Genomic DNA, 18,097 nt, shown 5'->3' with positions numbered 1-18,097 from the left:
GGGCACTCGGCCACTGACAGTTTAACGCAGCGGCTTTAATGCCATCTGTCTCCCTCCTTCGTGGGCCCATGTGCTGCTGAGTTAGGGCCCTTCTGTGCAGATCAATCGCACCCCATGATGTGCATCAGGGGGACAATTAACAGCGCGCTCATATGCCCACGGATGGGGAGGGTAGTGATGTGTGTGTGTGTGGGGGGGGGGGGGATCTGTTCTGAGGACAGCCGCTGGGATGCTTGATGGTGCAGTGGACTGTCCCACTCTGATAAGAGGCCAGTTGTCTTAGCCTTGTTTTGTGGTGCCGCAAACTGGGACGATGCAGTGGTTGCAGGTGGTCTTTAGCTGGGGACTAGTGTTTGCGCTAGTCTCATGCACGCATGGCCTACTAGGAGTGTGTGTGTGTGTGTGTGTGTGTGTGTGTGTGTGTCTGTATGTGTGTACAGTAAGTGTGTGTAGGTGTGTGTGTGTATGTGTGTAAGTGTGTGTGTTTAGTGAGAGAATGATTGACCTCTCAGGCAGGAGATGAGAAATGTGGGGAGGAGAGAGGAGGAAAAAACAGAAACACAGAAGCGAAGAAGAGATGAGAGGAAATCCCATTCCCCAGACGCCACCCATGGCAAGCCCAGGAGTGAGGAGAAACCATCTTATCTGGCAAGCAAAGTCAAATAAAGAGCATCAGCATCTCACAGTGTTGGCATTTGCAGAGGGAGGTCAAGAGCGAGAGAGAGAGAGAGAGAGAGAGAGAGAGAAAGAGAGATGGTGCTGTTCAGCCACTACACCAGCTTTACACCTTTACACCCGCCACTCGCTAGGCCTGCACCATGGCCATCAGAGAGACACGTCCACTTAAAATCATCTTTATGGAGAAGGATGCATCGTCCTCGGCTGACAGCCTTCTCGAGTGTGTGTGCGCCGGGGGGGGGGGGGGGGGGGGTGGCGGGGGGGGGGGGGGGGGGGAGTGATTGCTTACACACACAGCAAACATTAATCACAATAGACCTGCATCCTTACTGGTGGAGGTGGTGGAATTATGGTGTGTGTGTGTGTGTGTGTGTGTGTGTGTGTGTGTGTGGAAGGGGGGAGCAGAGAGAGAGAGAAGAGAGAGAGGTGTGTATGCATATTCTGCTGATTGTTAATGTACTTTGTTGCATTTATTATGAGACTATCATTCAGGGCTCAAGTAATTCTGTATGCAGTCATTCTATTCTGAGAGAGAGAGAGAGAGAGAGAGAGAGAGAGAGAGAGAGAGAGAGAGAGACTGCTCCCTCGCCAGTGAAGGTGGGTAGCTGGAAGAAGCATCTGCGTTTGTATGTGTGTGTACTGGAGGGCAGAATAGAGGTAGAGTAAATGTGAGGGAGAAGGTAACAACCGTGTTACAAAATAACACTGATGCTAATTATGATTCTGATTCTTTCTGTACAGATCACTGGTGGCCCGATGTTTATTTTGAGATGGAACGTAGACAAGAGTACTTGTGGTTATGGTACAACAGGCATTTGTGTTTTGGTCGAGAGCAGCAGGCACGTTGAAAGGGTGGTGGCAACAGTGGTAGTGGGCTACATATCATAAATGCTAGTATGCTATATGCTACACTGAGGGAGTGGCATCATTTAGCTCTGCCAAGAGATAATTCTTTTTCTCTCCTGTGTCCATATATTTGTTTGTTGTTTGGTTAGTTTACCAGCAGGATTAGCTAAACTACTGGCTAAATTTGCCTGAAACTTGGTGAAAATGAAGTGTGAGGTTTGCCATCAGTGTCCCTTTTGTGAACAGTGCAAGGCACCACATTACTGTAAATGGGACTGTTGGTCTTTGGCTGATCAGTGTCCTTCTAGTATGGGACTAAATTATGTCATCAACCAGAGAGAAGAAATACTCTTTTCTGATTGGCTTCGGCCTTGTCCATTAATTCTGTATATCAGGACACCTCAAAGGTTGTTATCTCTTACAGACATTAGACCAGGGCAACGCAAGATAGAATGTGATACTTAACTGGACATGCGTGCGTGCGTGCATGCTTGTGTGTGTGTGACCAGCCAAAATGACACCGCCAGTGGCTTCACTTTTGCTGCACAGGGACGGCAACAGTAGCTACAGGTAGATTCGATAGCTCAAGTTCAAAAGCCTCTTATTTGTGATACTTCTATCACTGGGGGACAATCTGCAGACCGAGGGCCTCTTCAAGATGGCGTGCCAAACAAGCCCCTAAAATATGCAGCTCCACAGACAATGATGAATCACACCTAAATGCCTTATCGATCCCACCTCTCTATATGGGCACCGATAGGCTGCGAGTACATGTTTATTGAATATGGATAATATATGAATTCGCTTTAATGAGTATGTGCTTCTCATTACAGAACCGATTGATTGCCACGGCGAATAATTGCAGAGGAAAAAAATGCACATATAATGAATAAGTTGGATGGGCTGAGGAGAGGCAACAGGAGGGGATTGAGGGGGCACAGACCTTAGAACAAAGGCCTGGCTCTAATCTCTCTTCCTCTCTCTCTCTCCCTCTCTCTCTCTCTCTCTCTATCACCCTTTCTCCTTCTCACGTAATTGACTTTCAAGGCAGAAGTGATCTTTAATTAATGTCAGTCCCTAATGCTCATCCATATTTTCAAACCTTGATGAGTGCGATCAATAGCCCAGCCCCTGGCTAAACTCAGGCATGCAGGCTAGTCTCATCCCCAGCCCACTGGAACAAATCAGAGCAACCAAGGCTAGCAGCCAATAAGCCTGAGATGGAGCACTAACCACCCAGGGTGCAGCCAGTAAGCCCAGTAAGCAGTGGTGAAGTCTACATGATACTGTATGCAGGCAGTATACCCACTTAAAAAGCATCACCATCTCAGTGTATCTACTCAAAATAGGCTAGGATACGTATTATCATTTGGGGTTGATCTAAGGTGACCAGATGTCTGAGACCAAAACCGGGGACATAATCCCAAAAATGTTGACAAAACGGGGACATTTTCAGTTTGACTATCAATCTGACTGAAATACTTTACATAGGCTACAAGTTTTCAAGTTTTCAAACAACGGGGACATACAGTAGGTAGTTTTTCTGTATTTTCCCGGGAACAGCTACCAAAAACGTTGACTGTCCCCTGAAACCGGGGCCGTCTGGTCACTCTAGGTTGGTCACAGTATACCCACTACAGCTACAGTAACTAGACTACATCACTGCCACTACGACACTAACAGCAGTTAGGATCTTGTACATAGGGGCAGCAGGAATATTCAGACGCAGACACAGAGTCCGTTTCTGACACAGATATAGCTGGCTGGCCTCACCACCACAGGCACACGGTGTGAAGAGTGTGCTAGCACAGAGTATTGCTGCCATTACCTCAGCCAGTGCTGAGATGGGATTTCCTGCCATCAGATGCTTTGAGTGTGCAAATAAATAATTATTCAGGGTTGGCCATCCATTTCTGTTTTTTTTTTAATTCAATTAATTCAGGATTTAGCAACCACTTCATACGATGTAGCGGAAATAAGTGAAAGTCCTTTCACTTCCTGTTATTATTATAAAAGCAAAGAGAACAAGTAATAGCAGAGGCCAATGGGGATGATTACCAGACAGAGATCAAACCTGTTCCCGCGGACACTGTGTTCCTTTGGATGAAAACGAAATGATTGAGTGTAATCCTGAACACTGAACACACACTCATAAATGAGGAAAGGCAAAAAAAAGAATAATAAATAAATAAATAAATAACTATTCGGAAGAAGAGGAATACATTTGTGGGCCTGTTCTGTCTTGCAGTAAAATGTTTGATTGATATAAATGCATTGTTTATGACGTGATCGTCCTGCTTTGACTTAATCATTGGGGCTGATTATTCTCCAGGTCTCCAGTTGGTGCCGTATAATAAGGTGATTTATTAGACGTCTAGCTGGCCAACTGACTATTGCTGGAGAATGTGCACGAAGGCGAGACTATCATATGTCCCCTGTCGTAAAAATTAATTGTGGAATATTCCCTTAATCAAACATCTCTCTCTCTCTATCTATCTATCTCTCTCTCTCTCTCTCTCTCTCTCTCTCTTTCGATCCCTCTTTTTCCTTCTCTCTCCACCTCTTTCTCGCTCTCTCTCTCTCTCTCTCTCTCTCTCTCTCTCTCTCTCTCTCTCTCCGTTTCCTTCCGTCGCTCATTCACACCGTGCGCCTGTCCCTGGGAGTCATTTCTGTGCCCAGTGGTCTGAGAATCATCTGTTCCATGTGGACTGAAATCCATTTTCCAGCAGGCCAGCCGGCCGCGATCACGCTGGACATTTTATTATTACGCATACCACATGGGGGGTGACAGTCCCTCGATCAGCTGCCCCAAACACACACACACACACACACACACACACACTAAGATGCATATGCACACAAATACACACCCAGTACACAAACACATACATACATATACACACACATACACACACACACACACACACACACACACACACACACTAGGATACATATACACACAAATACACACCGATACAAACACACATACACACTTACTCAAACACACACACACACACACACACACACACACACACACACACACACACACCACAATCTCATGGGCCCATCATGACTGTAGCCCCAGCTCAGCGGGAGCAGAGAAAGAGACCGATGTGGTGATAACTGTATTTCTATCAAAGGTCAGCAAAAAACTCTAGACATCACACACACTCAGTAGCTCTTATCACGCCGCGTCTGCCAGTCCAATCTGGCGGCCATTTTACTTCATTAGAGAGCTGTGACAGAAAGGTATTTGTTTTGTCTGGGTAGGCTATATGTCACGAGAGAGGGGGGGGTGAAGCATGGGGGAAACAATTCTCTGCTGTCCTTTTCAGTTAGCCTGTTCCTCTGCCACACATGAAAGGACACACTCAACTCCAATCCCGGCCACAACAAACATGTTTAATGCACAGTGAAGCACACTGTTAGGCCCTGTCTTTTAGGATTACCTTTGGTGGACACAAAAATGGCTGTTTGGAAATGTCAGCCATCCTCAGTATTCCACAGCATTCCGGAACACAGCAGTGGCAGTGTTCAACCGCATTCCGGGAACACGTGAGCAGTTCCGCTCAGCATTCCGCGCAGCATTCTGGAACAAACAGAAGCAGCAGCAGCAGCAGCAGCGGCAGTGGCAACGCTGTAGGTTGCGACGGCAGGATGAAGGAGTTGAGCCACCCTGGATGAACAGAAGAGCCGCGCTTCCTCTCCCGAGTGTTTGGCCTGGGAAATGAATAATGCTCAGAGAAATTAGGCACGGCCTCAGACAAAGGACACCCACTGCATGCTCATCAATTGAACATCAATACCGGTCCGGGCTCCCGCCTTGGTGTCAAAAACGCAGCAGGCTCAGCAGCGTTTCAGTGCTTTGTTGGAACGCGCAGGGTAATTGACAAAGCACCACTGAGGGCCAAAAGAAATGTCACATTCTCACAAAATGTCCACGTATCCTTTTGCTGACCTCAGTTTGGGGCAAGTGCAGTTATTACACTGTACTTACATAAGTAATAAGTAATAATGTATATATTATTACATGTTCATAACCTTGAGCAGAAAATAATATCTTTCCCAATTTCTCCTTTTCACTACATATGTATTCACACAAAGAGTTGCTGATTATCTGTAATTACATTTCACATTATATTTATTAATTTGGCACACACTTTTACCCAAAGAGACTTAAGCATAACATAACTTTTATAGTGTTAAGATAACACTTGAAGGTAAGGATACATTAATATCATCATTAATTCATGCATGAATGAATTCATGTTTTATGAATTACTTTATTTCTTAATATCTAAATAATCATCAGGAATTGACATCAATTAGAATTGATATGAGTTCATAGTGTGTTATTCGTGATCTCTACATGAACAACACATCAAGTAACAATTAGATACAGTGGACACATCATTATGAATTATTAAGAATGCCTGATGATTCATAAGATATGAAGGAATTAAGTAATGCATAAATCATGAATTAATTTTATGCATGAATTCATGACCATTAATGTACCCTTATCATAAAGTGTTACTCTGTGTGTGTGTGTGTGTGTGTGTGTGTGTGTGTGTGTGTGTGTGTGTGTGTGTGTCTGTGTGTGTGTCTGTGTCTGTGTCTGTGTCTGTGTGTGTGTGTGTGTGTGTGTGTGTGTTGAAGTGGCACTTGATATCAATTTAATCCTCTTGTGAAACATGTGGTTTACTGGTTTATCCCTGCTATTCATTGACAACTTCAGTTGCCCAACATATTTTTAAGGGAGAGTTGTTGAAAGAGCAGTTCTAAATACGACCTGGGAACAGCTCAAGAAAAAAACTTCAGGCTCAGTTTGAGATTTTTTATTTATTTCTTTCTAGTAGCTCTTGGCTTTAAAAACAGTATACTTCTGTAATGACATATTTCACTATTAAGCTATTAAGGGCATAAGAAAGGCCATTATAAGAAATGACCCTGAGCTGCAGTAATTACTTTTGAATTATTAAGTGCAGTAATGTCTAAGGGTACCTAAAACAGCGTAACTCTATAACTATACCCCAGGGGTGCGTGTCTCTCTCGTCTCCGCCCGCATCAGGCGCATCTCTGTGGCAGAGCGTACAGACACAGTGGCACAAACCGCAGGATGGACGTACCTTACATGCCAGTGAAAGAACGCATTCATCAATAATGCAAACTTCTAAATTCTACATGAAGCTGTACGATTTTAGCCATGATTCAATCGGTCTCGGCAGAGTTTCCATCCAATCGGTTGTCATTTGTCATGCAGTTTGAGCAGGAAGAGAGTGCATGCCTTGCATGAAATGTCTATGTGTGATCTGTTCCTGGAAATGTAAAAGAGACAATCTTCGCAAGTAATCTCACAATATACAGTAATAGGATATGACGGACCACTTTCCAATTTCCAGTTGCAGTCAAATATACCTAAAATCAAACTGATTGGCTATTGCAACACCAGTAGGGGAATGCTTCTTAATCTGACATGCTGAATCTCTCACTCATTTTGGCTTACTTCGTGCAGTTCAAATCAACAGCCCTCTTGTGAACCCAGTTCTGTGTGCTGTGTGTTGAGATTCCTGTTGTGTTTTCTGTCAGCATGTCTGCTGTTCTCCTGTGATGAAAAAAGTGCAACATGCCACGTCAAACTACCTCTCTCTTTTCCCCTCACACTTTGTTTTGAAGACCATTTCTGTCATGGTGCGCTCAGTCGAACACAACCCACTCAGACCGCCTGCTGATCTGCCTGTAATATTTCGGCAATCCCCTCCTCAGCTCCTCGTGTGGCCGAGGCTTGAATCGGGGGGGCCTAGACAGCAGCCGAGGAGCCCGCAGTGCTGTCCTACTGAGGAGAGCTGACAGAGGAGGGCACCAGCGCCAAGCAGCAGTGGGAGACTGGGACGGGTACCTACGACTGTCTAACAGGCGAGGGAAAGCTCCATGGGTGGTGGTGTTGTGGAGGAGAGGCTGGTCGTGGTGGTTACCTCAGTTTGAGAATTGCCTCTGGCCTCTCCTCCTTTACGATTCTGACAGACCACTCAGAGTTTCTTTTGGCAAAGAAGGGTGATGCAACAGTGGGGGGATAAATGAGAGAGCTGTGAGCAAACTGGGAAGCAGTCTGGCTAGCACTCGATTTTGGAAACTCTGAGTAGCATTTTATTTTGATAGTCTCCATGGCTACAGAGACTTTACTGAGGGTTTGCTGGAAATTAAAGTTCAGTCTTTCTAATTGTTGTTCGCTGCAATTTAATTAATCCCAATCCCAGACTCTAATCTGTAGTTAAGAGAGTGTCAACAGATAGTTTGTTTACAATCTCAGTTTCTATGAGTCTACATAGTGTACAATGTCCTTATGGAGAGTGGATCATCTAAATGAAGCGTAAGCCAAAAAAAAGGGGGAAATGTAGGAAGTCAGAAAATGGAGTCAGTTTAAGATCCCCGTGAGTGAGTCGCAGCGAGGGTCTGTGTGAAGTGGCAGTGTCAGGTTCCCAGCTCTGCCTGTAGCCCCTGTTGGCCCATCCAGCCCTGAGTTACAGCAGAGAGCAGACAGCTATCAGTGGGTATCAAAGCAGCCGGCTGGCTGGCAGTGCTGGCTGCCAGGGACCCCACACAAGTAGTCTAGTTTTCCCTTTGATTCATTCCAACTCGTGCTCGAAGTAGGCCAGAAGCCCCCCCATTGTTGAGCACTGTGTGGCACGTAGAAGCTAATTCGTGCTCAGACCCAACGGATGTCTGTCTTTCTGTCTGTCTGTCTGCGAAGGCCACATTATGCAGAGTGAGAGACCTCAGAGCATTTGCTGAGGAAAGTAACAAAATCCATGCACCATAATCGACCATTTGCACAACGTACACTGTAAAGGTTTAGAAGCAGGGGTGGTGATCTAATTAAACACTGTGCCAGTATCCTGTACATTAAGCATAGCCCTGGACTGAAAGAGAACTTCAAAGGTTGATTTCTGTTTAAAAAAAAAACATTTACTCTACGTCTGGACTTAATCTAGGAAATTAGCCCATAGGGACCTCATTTAAATGTGCGCTTTGAGATAATGCAGTTTCTAAGCTAAATGTTATTGTTTCTTTTCACATACAGCAAACATTTTTTTACAGTGTATTCAGGAGAAAGGCATCTAGCTGATCGCAAGGAGATTTTTAACGTACTGTATGTGACAAAAAATGTTTTAACATCGGGTAGAGCACCTTTAAAGGTATCAAACTCCAACAGCATTTACATGTGCTTCTCCAAACAGCATTCTTGTTCTCAGAGAATTTAGAGAAGAGATAGAAACTAGCAGGCTGGCTTTTGCTGAAAACAAGTAATTCCTTTCAATTGTAATAGGCCTACAGTGCTTCAATGGGCATACAGTTAGGTATACACAACCAGTTTTGTTATTATAGAAATGTGAACCTCACTGACTTCAGAGAGAAATCAGACTCCAAAACATCTCTTGAGATTGCCACATTTGTTAAACACATCATATTCCGATGGAAAAAAGGGCAGATGGAAGTGATAATTGTATAAACAGCACAAATGAGCGGGTCTCCTTGAGAGAAAGAAATTAACGAGCAGCAAGAAAAATATATTAACGGAAATTTCAACACTTCCACCTCCTCAGATCAGTCTGACAGTGACGTGGGGCATCAAAGGCACCTGGAGGCGGGGGTCGGAGGTGATAACGACCCTGCCACCCAAAAACTCAATTTTAATTACAAAAATGTATAAGCCGCTTAGCCAATGTCAGGGAGTTTTAGGGGGCATCTTCACGCCTGTTGGAAGTGATAAGATTATTTACCATTTGTTTAACTTCACTTATTTCTGGGTTTATTGCTCAAACTCTGCCGTGGCTCACACGCAGTGAAACTCCCCTTTAAAAAAAAAAAAACCCTAATGAGGAACAGGCAAAATGAAGAATTTAATGGAGCCAGTAAACAATCCCACAGAAAAGCTGCAGGGAGAGGAGGAAAAAACATCTTTCCTTGGAAATTATTTTTTGTCCTTTGGGCCTGAGAAGAACAGAAGAGAGAGGAAGAAAAAAAAGCACAGAATGTGTTAGCATGCGGCCCCATGATAGACTCCTCTGCCCCTCCACCACTGTAATTTGCGGGTTTATCCACCTGCTGGTTCCTCGGCCCATTCTCCTACGCGAGCTAATAAAACGGAGAAGCCGTGATCTGGTGGCCGGGGGGCAGATGGGAACGGTGCGACGGAGGACAGAGCGCCGGCCGCAGACGGTGTCTGAATCTCAACACGGCAAAAGCTCCTGTCTGCTTCAGAGAAGCAAAGGCGGAAGAGAGAGAGAGAGAGAGAGAGAGAGAGAGAGAGAGCGAGGGTGAGGAGCAAAAGGAGGAAGAGAGAGAAAGAGAGAGAGAGAGGGGGAGACAGAGGGAGGTAAAAAAAGAACAACTGGCCTCTTTTTGACCTCAGCAGTTGTGTGGAAAGCACAGTGCATTATATCCTCGAATTACCCTGGAAGTCACCTTGTGTGAAAAAGAAAAAGAAAGAGAAAGAAAGGGAGAGATGAACAGAGCGAGAGGGGGAGGGGGAGGAAGGAAGGACCCATGCGAAAGAATATGTGAGTTAGAGAGAGAGAGAGAGAGAGAGAGACTGAAGTAAAGAGAAATGGATGAGACAAAACTAGGCACCAAGGGCTTGCTTATGTGTTCCAAGCTCTTGAAACAAAACTCCTCATCTGTGAGCACAGCGCAGAGACAGAGAGAGAGAGGGGGGGGGGGGGGGGGGGAAGAGTTCATCCTCCCTGTCTGAGCAGTAATTCCACTCAGGCACTGCAGTGGCCACCAATAAAAACCTGACCTGACATACTGTGCACTCCCTTTCAAATCACAAAAAAGCTCTTAGAGATGAGCCAAATTAATCTAAAATTCAGGCTTTTACTGTGACTCTGTAACCCCTGTAGCTTCTTGGCCATTTTTTTGTTTAGGAGTTTCAAACGTGAGGTGATCTCTGATTACATCTGATGTCATTCCCTACCACCACTTTCCCCTCACACACACGCACACACGCACACACACACACACACACACACACACACACACACTGCCTGGACTACGCTGCACCATCAGGTTAATGTATGTGCCCCTTCCTGTTTGGGCCAAAATGGATTTGTACTCCATTAGCTGATGAGGCGCGTAAATGTCATTATGCCTCTCAATGTGATCTTAATGTCAGTCATCTTAGCCGGATGAGCTCGCCCCGAGCCTGCTGAGGTCTTCACAAACCATGCACTTCACTCACTCTGCTGGCTGGTGGGCAGAGGAAATCTTCTTGCTTTAATCATTCTACGATGATTATCAAACAGTGATTACCCATAGCGGTTTGGTTGAACAGGATTATCAAACTTTGGTTACCCAAAGTTTGGCTGAACAGAAGCTCTTTTTTTCTCCTCGTATTGTAGTCCTATTGTATCAAATGTCCTGTGAACTGTGGGCTTATCCGATGCTTTTGCTATCTCTCGGTGTGGAGGTCATGTTTCCTAAGGCAGTGGTGAGTGACGCAGGAGGTGTTTAAAGATAGATGTACGTCCTCGACTGTGTCTCGTCAGTCCTGACCTTGTGGACAGTCATAAAAGTGTGGAACCGGTCAATCGCAGCAGCAGTCAGACACAAGCACATGAAAAATCTCAGAAAGTGAGAAATCTCAGCACCACAAAGCATACCAACACCCTCCAACAAACTCTTCAGTCATTTTTTTTTTTGCTTTTTGCTTTTTGCTTTTTTTTGCTTTTGTTTTTGTTGTTGTTGTTGTTGTTCTGCTCCAGCTGAGCTGCTGTGTATGATGCTTCTGATCCCCTTTCTCTCGTCCTCCTTTCTACAACAGTCTATTACAGTTTGTGTTTGCCTGTGTTTTCCTGACAAGACCTGACAAATTGCCGCGCGGTGCTTTTGTCGTCTCTATTTCTGGCCCCTTGTCCTCTTTCATAAAAGAAGTGCAAATTAGGGAGAAGGGGTGATTTGGAAGCCTCACAGTATTGTCATGACCACAGGAACTATTTATAACATGAGCGCACAGACTCAAGTCTTTCAGTCGGTGCCTTTCAAAAGGTGCCTCGTGTCTCTGTGGCATATGTCACCTGACAAAGGGGCTAATGCAATTAGAGTGTACACACGTCAAACAAGCCGGGGCAAGTCTGCCTTCTCAGACAGAATAAAGTAGTTATATATATAATTTTTTTGTGCTCGTTCTCCTGTTATTTCTTTTCTTTTCCATTTCACTCTGCACTAGGCTGAACACTCCCAGTGAGCACCTCATAAGCTCCAGGGGCTATCTGTGGAACCTGCTTCAAAACAAATGATTTGTCTGCCGCTTTTCCCAGCGGACAGAGCCTCGGTGAACCTGAGATGAAACTGTTGTCACACATCAAATAATTGGCTGACAGGAGCCTCCGAAACCGGAAGAAGGCATTCACTTGTGGAATTCCTCTGGATGCGGAAGGATAATACTATATACTGGCTGCTCCTGCATCAGCAATCCTGCAATAAGGAAGAAAATGAAGCCAAAGGCTTCGTTAATTGCAGCCTGAAGAGAATCTCTCTCTCCATCTCTCTCTCTCTCTCTCTCTCTCTCTCTCTCTCTCTCTCTCTCTCTCACACACCCCCCCCCACACACACACACATACACACACACACACACACACACACACACACACACACACACACACACACACACACACACACACACTGAATATACATACACACACAGTAAGTACAAACTTGAGCGGTTAAAATATTATCTTGTCAAGACCATCAGAGTAAGGCACACACGATGATATGAGAAGCGATTAAAAGTCCTCACTATGATAACTATGGTGTGCTTTGTTCTCTCAGACTGTTTCATTCAACTCCCAAGACAAAGAATAAAGACTAGTGTCACCACCAACCCATCTACAGTACTTTCCCTCAGTCAACTTCCAGGGTATTTACACTGTATCTTTTCCAAGGCGCTGTGGTACATTTATGAAATTAGACCAGCATTTTTCAAAACTACTGTTTGCTCAACCACCACATCATCCTTGGCGTGGCAGCCTACGGCATCGGTGTGTGTGTGTGTGTGTGTGTGTGTGTGTGTGAGTGAATGTGAGGCATGACAACGTACATGTAAAGCACGTTGGGTGCTCGCAGGAGTTGAAAAAAACACTATAAATGCAGTCTATTTACCTTACCATCCAGTCACTTGTGCAAGGGGCTGTGCCATACCATGTTGCATTTCAAATATCGTGATCATTTTTCTATTGTGAGAATTTTTCAAATGACAAGATTGACAATATGGTGGCTTGATGATGTTTTCACATAGCGTTGAGCGCTGCCAACATGTTTTTCCATAATATGCTTAACAGGTGTGCATGTCCATGTTCTGCTGAGCTGCGTCGTGAACACAGTTATTACTGTAAGATTTATTACAGTATAAGCATTGCATAACTATGCATTATTTGATAAGACTAGTATACGAGTCTGCAGGCAGCATGTAGTACGAGGTGAAGTCCAGTAAGTGTAAAAATAACATGTTTATTCTTAGTTCTACAATTGGGCTTCACAGAATGTTACCTTCCTTACATAAAATCATCCACAGATATAGGCTTTATAAGAAGGGTGTAACAAAATCAGCATTAGGAAATGGTTTGGTGAAATTCTTACCACCTATTTTATTCACCACTATATTTATCCAATGAGTAATATTTTCTGAAGAAAGGTGAAATGTTAATGATCCACATGAATGGATACAATATACTTAGTTATCAAAGAATGTTTGTGATGAAGCAAAATTGCCTTGTTTCTCACAATGATTGAAAGACAAAGCTCACTGTGAAAAGCAAATCTGAAAATACAGTAATGAATGCACACCAGGATATAATTTTATACAGAGATGATTAGGAATTCTGATTGTCTTGTTGAAAAAAAAAACATAAGAAAAGATAATGTTTGTGGCATATTCACTGATGTAATTATGCATCTATTTTAGAGACATAAACAAAGCATTTTTCAGATACTTACAGTTTTTGTGGCTGCTGATCTTTGTAAAAAATGTTTCAAGAATTATTACTGCTTTGAAAACACTGGATGACTCAATACATGTACCAAAGTGACTGAGAAAAAAGAAAGCGAGAAGAACATTCCATATATAGGCGGGGATGTTTTGGCAAAGAAATCTAGCCCTGGCTTGCCTGCTACAAGCGACCACAGCGACAGTAATATGGCTTGTAAAAATGTAATTTATATTTTATTTCAACAGTAAACAAGCCAACGAATGCGGTGGCCCAACAGGATTTGTCCCTGAATGCCAAATGGTCAGTATGCCACTATGTGAAGGATGCCCAGGTCCTGTTGATGCAGTATGCACTCTTGGATGAAGAGCACACCTGGATTTCACATGAAGCAGGTCTTCAGGTCAGCTCTCATTAGGGCGACTCTGTCCTCTGCCATTCCCTGGACCTCTCTTAACTAATTACGATCCCATAGTAGCTCTCCTTTTCAACAGAAACACTTTTCACAGCAGTCATTTGGAAAAAGGCCACATATTAATCTGCTGCACTATCCTCTCTCTGGCCTCCTCTCTCCTCTCTCTTTCTCTCAGCGCCTCACTTCTTGTTGTCTCTTCTCTCTCTATTTCTCTCCATCCTACTTTTAGCCTCTTTGTGCTCTCTCTCTCTTACTTTCTATCACCACCTCACTTTTACGGTTTCTTTGCTCAGTCTCCCTCTCTCTCTCTCTCTCTCTCTCTCTCACCATCTCACATTCACCCTCTCTGGGCTCTTTCTCTCTCTCTTTCTCTCTCTTTCTCTCTCTCTCACTCTCTCTCTTACCCATCTCACTTTCTGTGCTCGCTCTCCTCCTTTCATCATCGCCTTTCATCCACTCCTCGCACTTAAGAATCTCACTTCCAAAAATTACAGCCTTGGGCGCACAGACGCACTCATCCCATCATACTTTCTGCGGGGGATAATTTCAGAAGCGTCACCAAATCAGAGCTACAACCAAATCATCACCTTTTCACCACACAGAGAGAGAAAGAGAGAGAGAGAGAGAGATACTCACTCCACTTCAGACTTAATCATTGTCATGATTAATCATGTTCAGATCAAAAAAAGGAGAAAGTGCCAGAAAAAAGCTCTTGCAATTAGTTTCAAATCTGATAGTGGCTAATTACACCTTTATGCACAGAAATGCAGAAACTATTTAGCAAAGCATTTTAAATCAATCTATGGGGGCATGTGCATATGTAGTACCTTGGTGGGAAAGTTACAGTTACAGTACAGTATGTATTACAGTACAATATTATACTGTAGCTATGGGGAAGAAACTGAGCAAAACTTCAGTGATGATCGAGATAATATTACTATTAAAGCTGCTGTTGGCAAGATGCGTTTGATCATACTCACTGGAGCCGACAGTATATAGTGTGTTATTTGTTTGGTAAAAATCCACCACTCCTGGCCCCAGCCGTGGCTGGGGCACCTGCACCGCACGCCGGCAACCCGGGTTCGATTCCCACCCCACGGTCCTTTCCGGATGTGAAAAATGACCGGAATTCTCCTTTAAGATGAGATAAGGTCTGCTTTCCTTTAACTTTCTTAGAATTCCACTTTACTGTAATGACATTCATTCTAATTCCAGTTTTTTTACTTTCTTGTTCTTACACACAAATTTAAATTATGCTTGTTACAGTAACTGCTTACATTTCAGAAAGATGTTCCTTGCCAGGCCAAAACTATTGCAGGGTAACCTCTTTGTTAGAGGCATGGATATTAACTTTTTATTGTTGTTGTGGCTTAATGCTGTTTGAGATAGCCAATCCTTTGACACTGATATAAATGAGACCGTTTGGCTTTGTCTGCCTTGTGCTCCTCTCTGATTTCTAGAGGGATCTCAGTGATGCTAAAGAAAATCCTCTCACAATTACATTTACATTTTAGACCTCGCCATTAGAGGGGGCTTTGACACAGTACATCTAACCCTTCCCTTGTGGTATTTGGTCTCGTCGACGTTTCCTTGCTGTGCACAGTGATGAGTGGCAGGGTTTAAAGAAAGGGAAATTCCTGTGCCAGAAGTTATCAGACATTTTCAAAGCCATTTCACTGTCTACAATTCTGACTTTTCGTATCGTGAATAGCCTGGCCCACGCCTGGATTCTAGCACAGTGCCTAAGAACTTTCAAGGAGCTGAGTGGAGTTCTTCGGGCACTGAAGTGTTCCACGGCACTCTTCCATTGACTTGTATTGTATATAATGGCACCACATGATAGGCTACAAAGAGTGGTGTTGCTATAGAGAGCCTGGCTAATGGGTATCTGGGCAACACAGAGCATAAGCCTATATATGACCAAATGTCAAAACACCTGTTTTTATTTCACATTTTCTCACATTTTCTCTCATTTCACATTACTCACACTTTACTGATATTTCTAGGTCATCTTTACTGTAAGACCCCATATGGCACCTTTAAGTCCTGAGACAGATGCAGACTCTTGTCCCTCACATGATCCCCAGAATCTGGCTCCAGATGGCTAGCGGCGCTAAATGGACGGACCAAACAGAGGCTCATACTTGGCATAGTATTTACCTCTCCAGTAAGTGTCCCCAGAGTCCTGATTAATGGTCAGTCAATGGGCCACCGTGATCACTGTTGCGTGGCCGCGGGTTTGGGAGACATGCCAGCGCTTCCCCCCCCCCCCCCCCCCCCAGCTCTCTTAAACTTCATTTGTCAATGGGCATCGGTATAACAGCGTTGAAGTGCAGCCACAGCAGCATTTCTGGATGGGTGATTTGATTTACAAATCTTAACATAATGTCCAGACCTTGCCTTTTATTTTATTTATTTAGTTATTATTTTATTTATTTTGCCCCTTTCAGGCCTCAGCCGCTAAACTAATGTGCCACAGATAAACCAATTTCGCTGTGTAAATGGGAGCGGTTTACACTGCACCAGCAGGCCAAACAAAAAGGAGTTGGCCCATAATAATACACCTCGATCAGCTCGATGTTACACTCTAGCTCCACAGTTACCCGTTAATATATTCGAGCACTAGAGTCACCTTGCTGTTCCAGTGCTATGAGCTCAACCCAATTGACACCACTTAGCATCAAGCTAATCAGAGCGCCATTGTTCTCTTATTAGCAGCCGGCTCTGCGCTCCACAATAGCAGCAGCGAATGTTGGGGGGGGGGAAACGAACTGATCAAAAGCAAGTCCTCGTCGGTGATTCTATCCTCTATGCTGTCTGCGGATGAGCTGATGTATGATTCATCATGTTTTTGTAGTGGAGTAGGGTGGGGGGGAGAAGGCGTTCCTGTTATATGTCTGTTTTTGTCTGCCTTCAGGGCAGACTTTGTGTCAGTGTCCTAATTACCACCGCGGCTCACACTCTCTGCTATCTGGTCGTCCAGGCCGTGGAGAGAATATTCCAATCAATATGTCTGCTTTGTGCTCATTATGTGAGAAGCGTTGATCCGGCGACAGCTCCCATCCCTGGCGACTGGCCCTCAATGGCTTCCCATGCAAACATCAGATCTGAAACATCTGCGCTATGTTTCCTTGAGCTCCAGGCTGTAGCTTAGGCGGATCCTAAGCAAGCAAGTCAGTTGTTAAAGAGAGTTCTTATTGGATCCCAAGCCCTGGCTAATAATGTTTAGCTCATAAAAGACACAGAGGTTGAAGAGATTCGTTTTGACCTCTAAATAATAAAAAAAAGAGATGTCAGTGTAAAAGGTCTGACAAAGGTCTAAAGGATATAAACATCTATTTTGGCACACTGATACGATGAGTAGAACTCATGAGATATCTCAGCCTCTGTCTCTAGTATCAGATTAGCTTCCACTCTTATTCTCTCTTTCTATTTCTTTACTATTTGACATGCAGTGGCATAGAGATTGTTTTCAACTCCAAGTTCAGCTTCAGAAATGTGCTTGATCATCAAGTTCTTTCAGGCATTATTTGTCCAATTATATAACATGGTTTACCTTTAATAAGAATATTATCTGATGATATTGTGAACAACAGGCTGAAGACTCTGCAAATGAAATCTGAAATCTGAAATCTAATTTCCTGTGTTGAAAAGAAGGATGGATTTGATGTTTAGGTCTTAGAGGTAGTATTATCTTGTGTAATTGTGTGGGGACTGGAGTAGGATTATCAAGAATATGATTGAACAATAACATGAAATACAAACAATTCTAATGTAATAAGTAATCATATGCATTAGTAATGATAACCTCATATCACAGTGACCTATATGACACAACAGTTAAATGATATCACCATATTCATTTGTGGAGGATAACTGGATCTGTTCCAAGACTCTCTGGTCAGTGTGGTCAGTCTGTTTCCATAACCCAGAAACTGGCATGGAAAAGTGCTTCCGTCTATTGTCAGAAAAAAAAGGCATTAAGAGGAGGGACCAATTTTGAACTAAACTTACTGTATTCAACACAGGTCCGCCAACCCTAGTCCAAAGAAGATTTTCAATGCAGGCTGAATGAATGCCACTGACAACCTTGGTCCTTCAGTTACAGACATGAAGTCTCCCAGTGAGGTTTTTACATGTCTATCTTTTCAGCTCCCTTTGTGTGGCAGCGGAG

Source organism: Sardina pilchardus, chromosome 10 (genome assembly GCF_963854185.1).
Source record: "Sardina pilchardus chromosome 10, fSarPil1.1, whole genome shotgun sequence".
NCBI classification, from domain to species: Eukaryota; Metazoa; Chordata; class Actinopteri; order Clupeiformes; family Clupeidae; genus Sardina; species Sardina pilchardus.
This window is presented reverse-complemented; position numbering follows the sequence as displayed.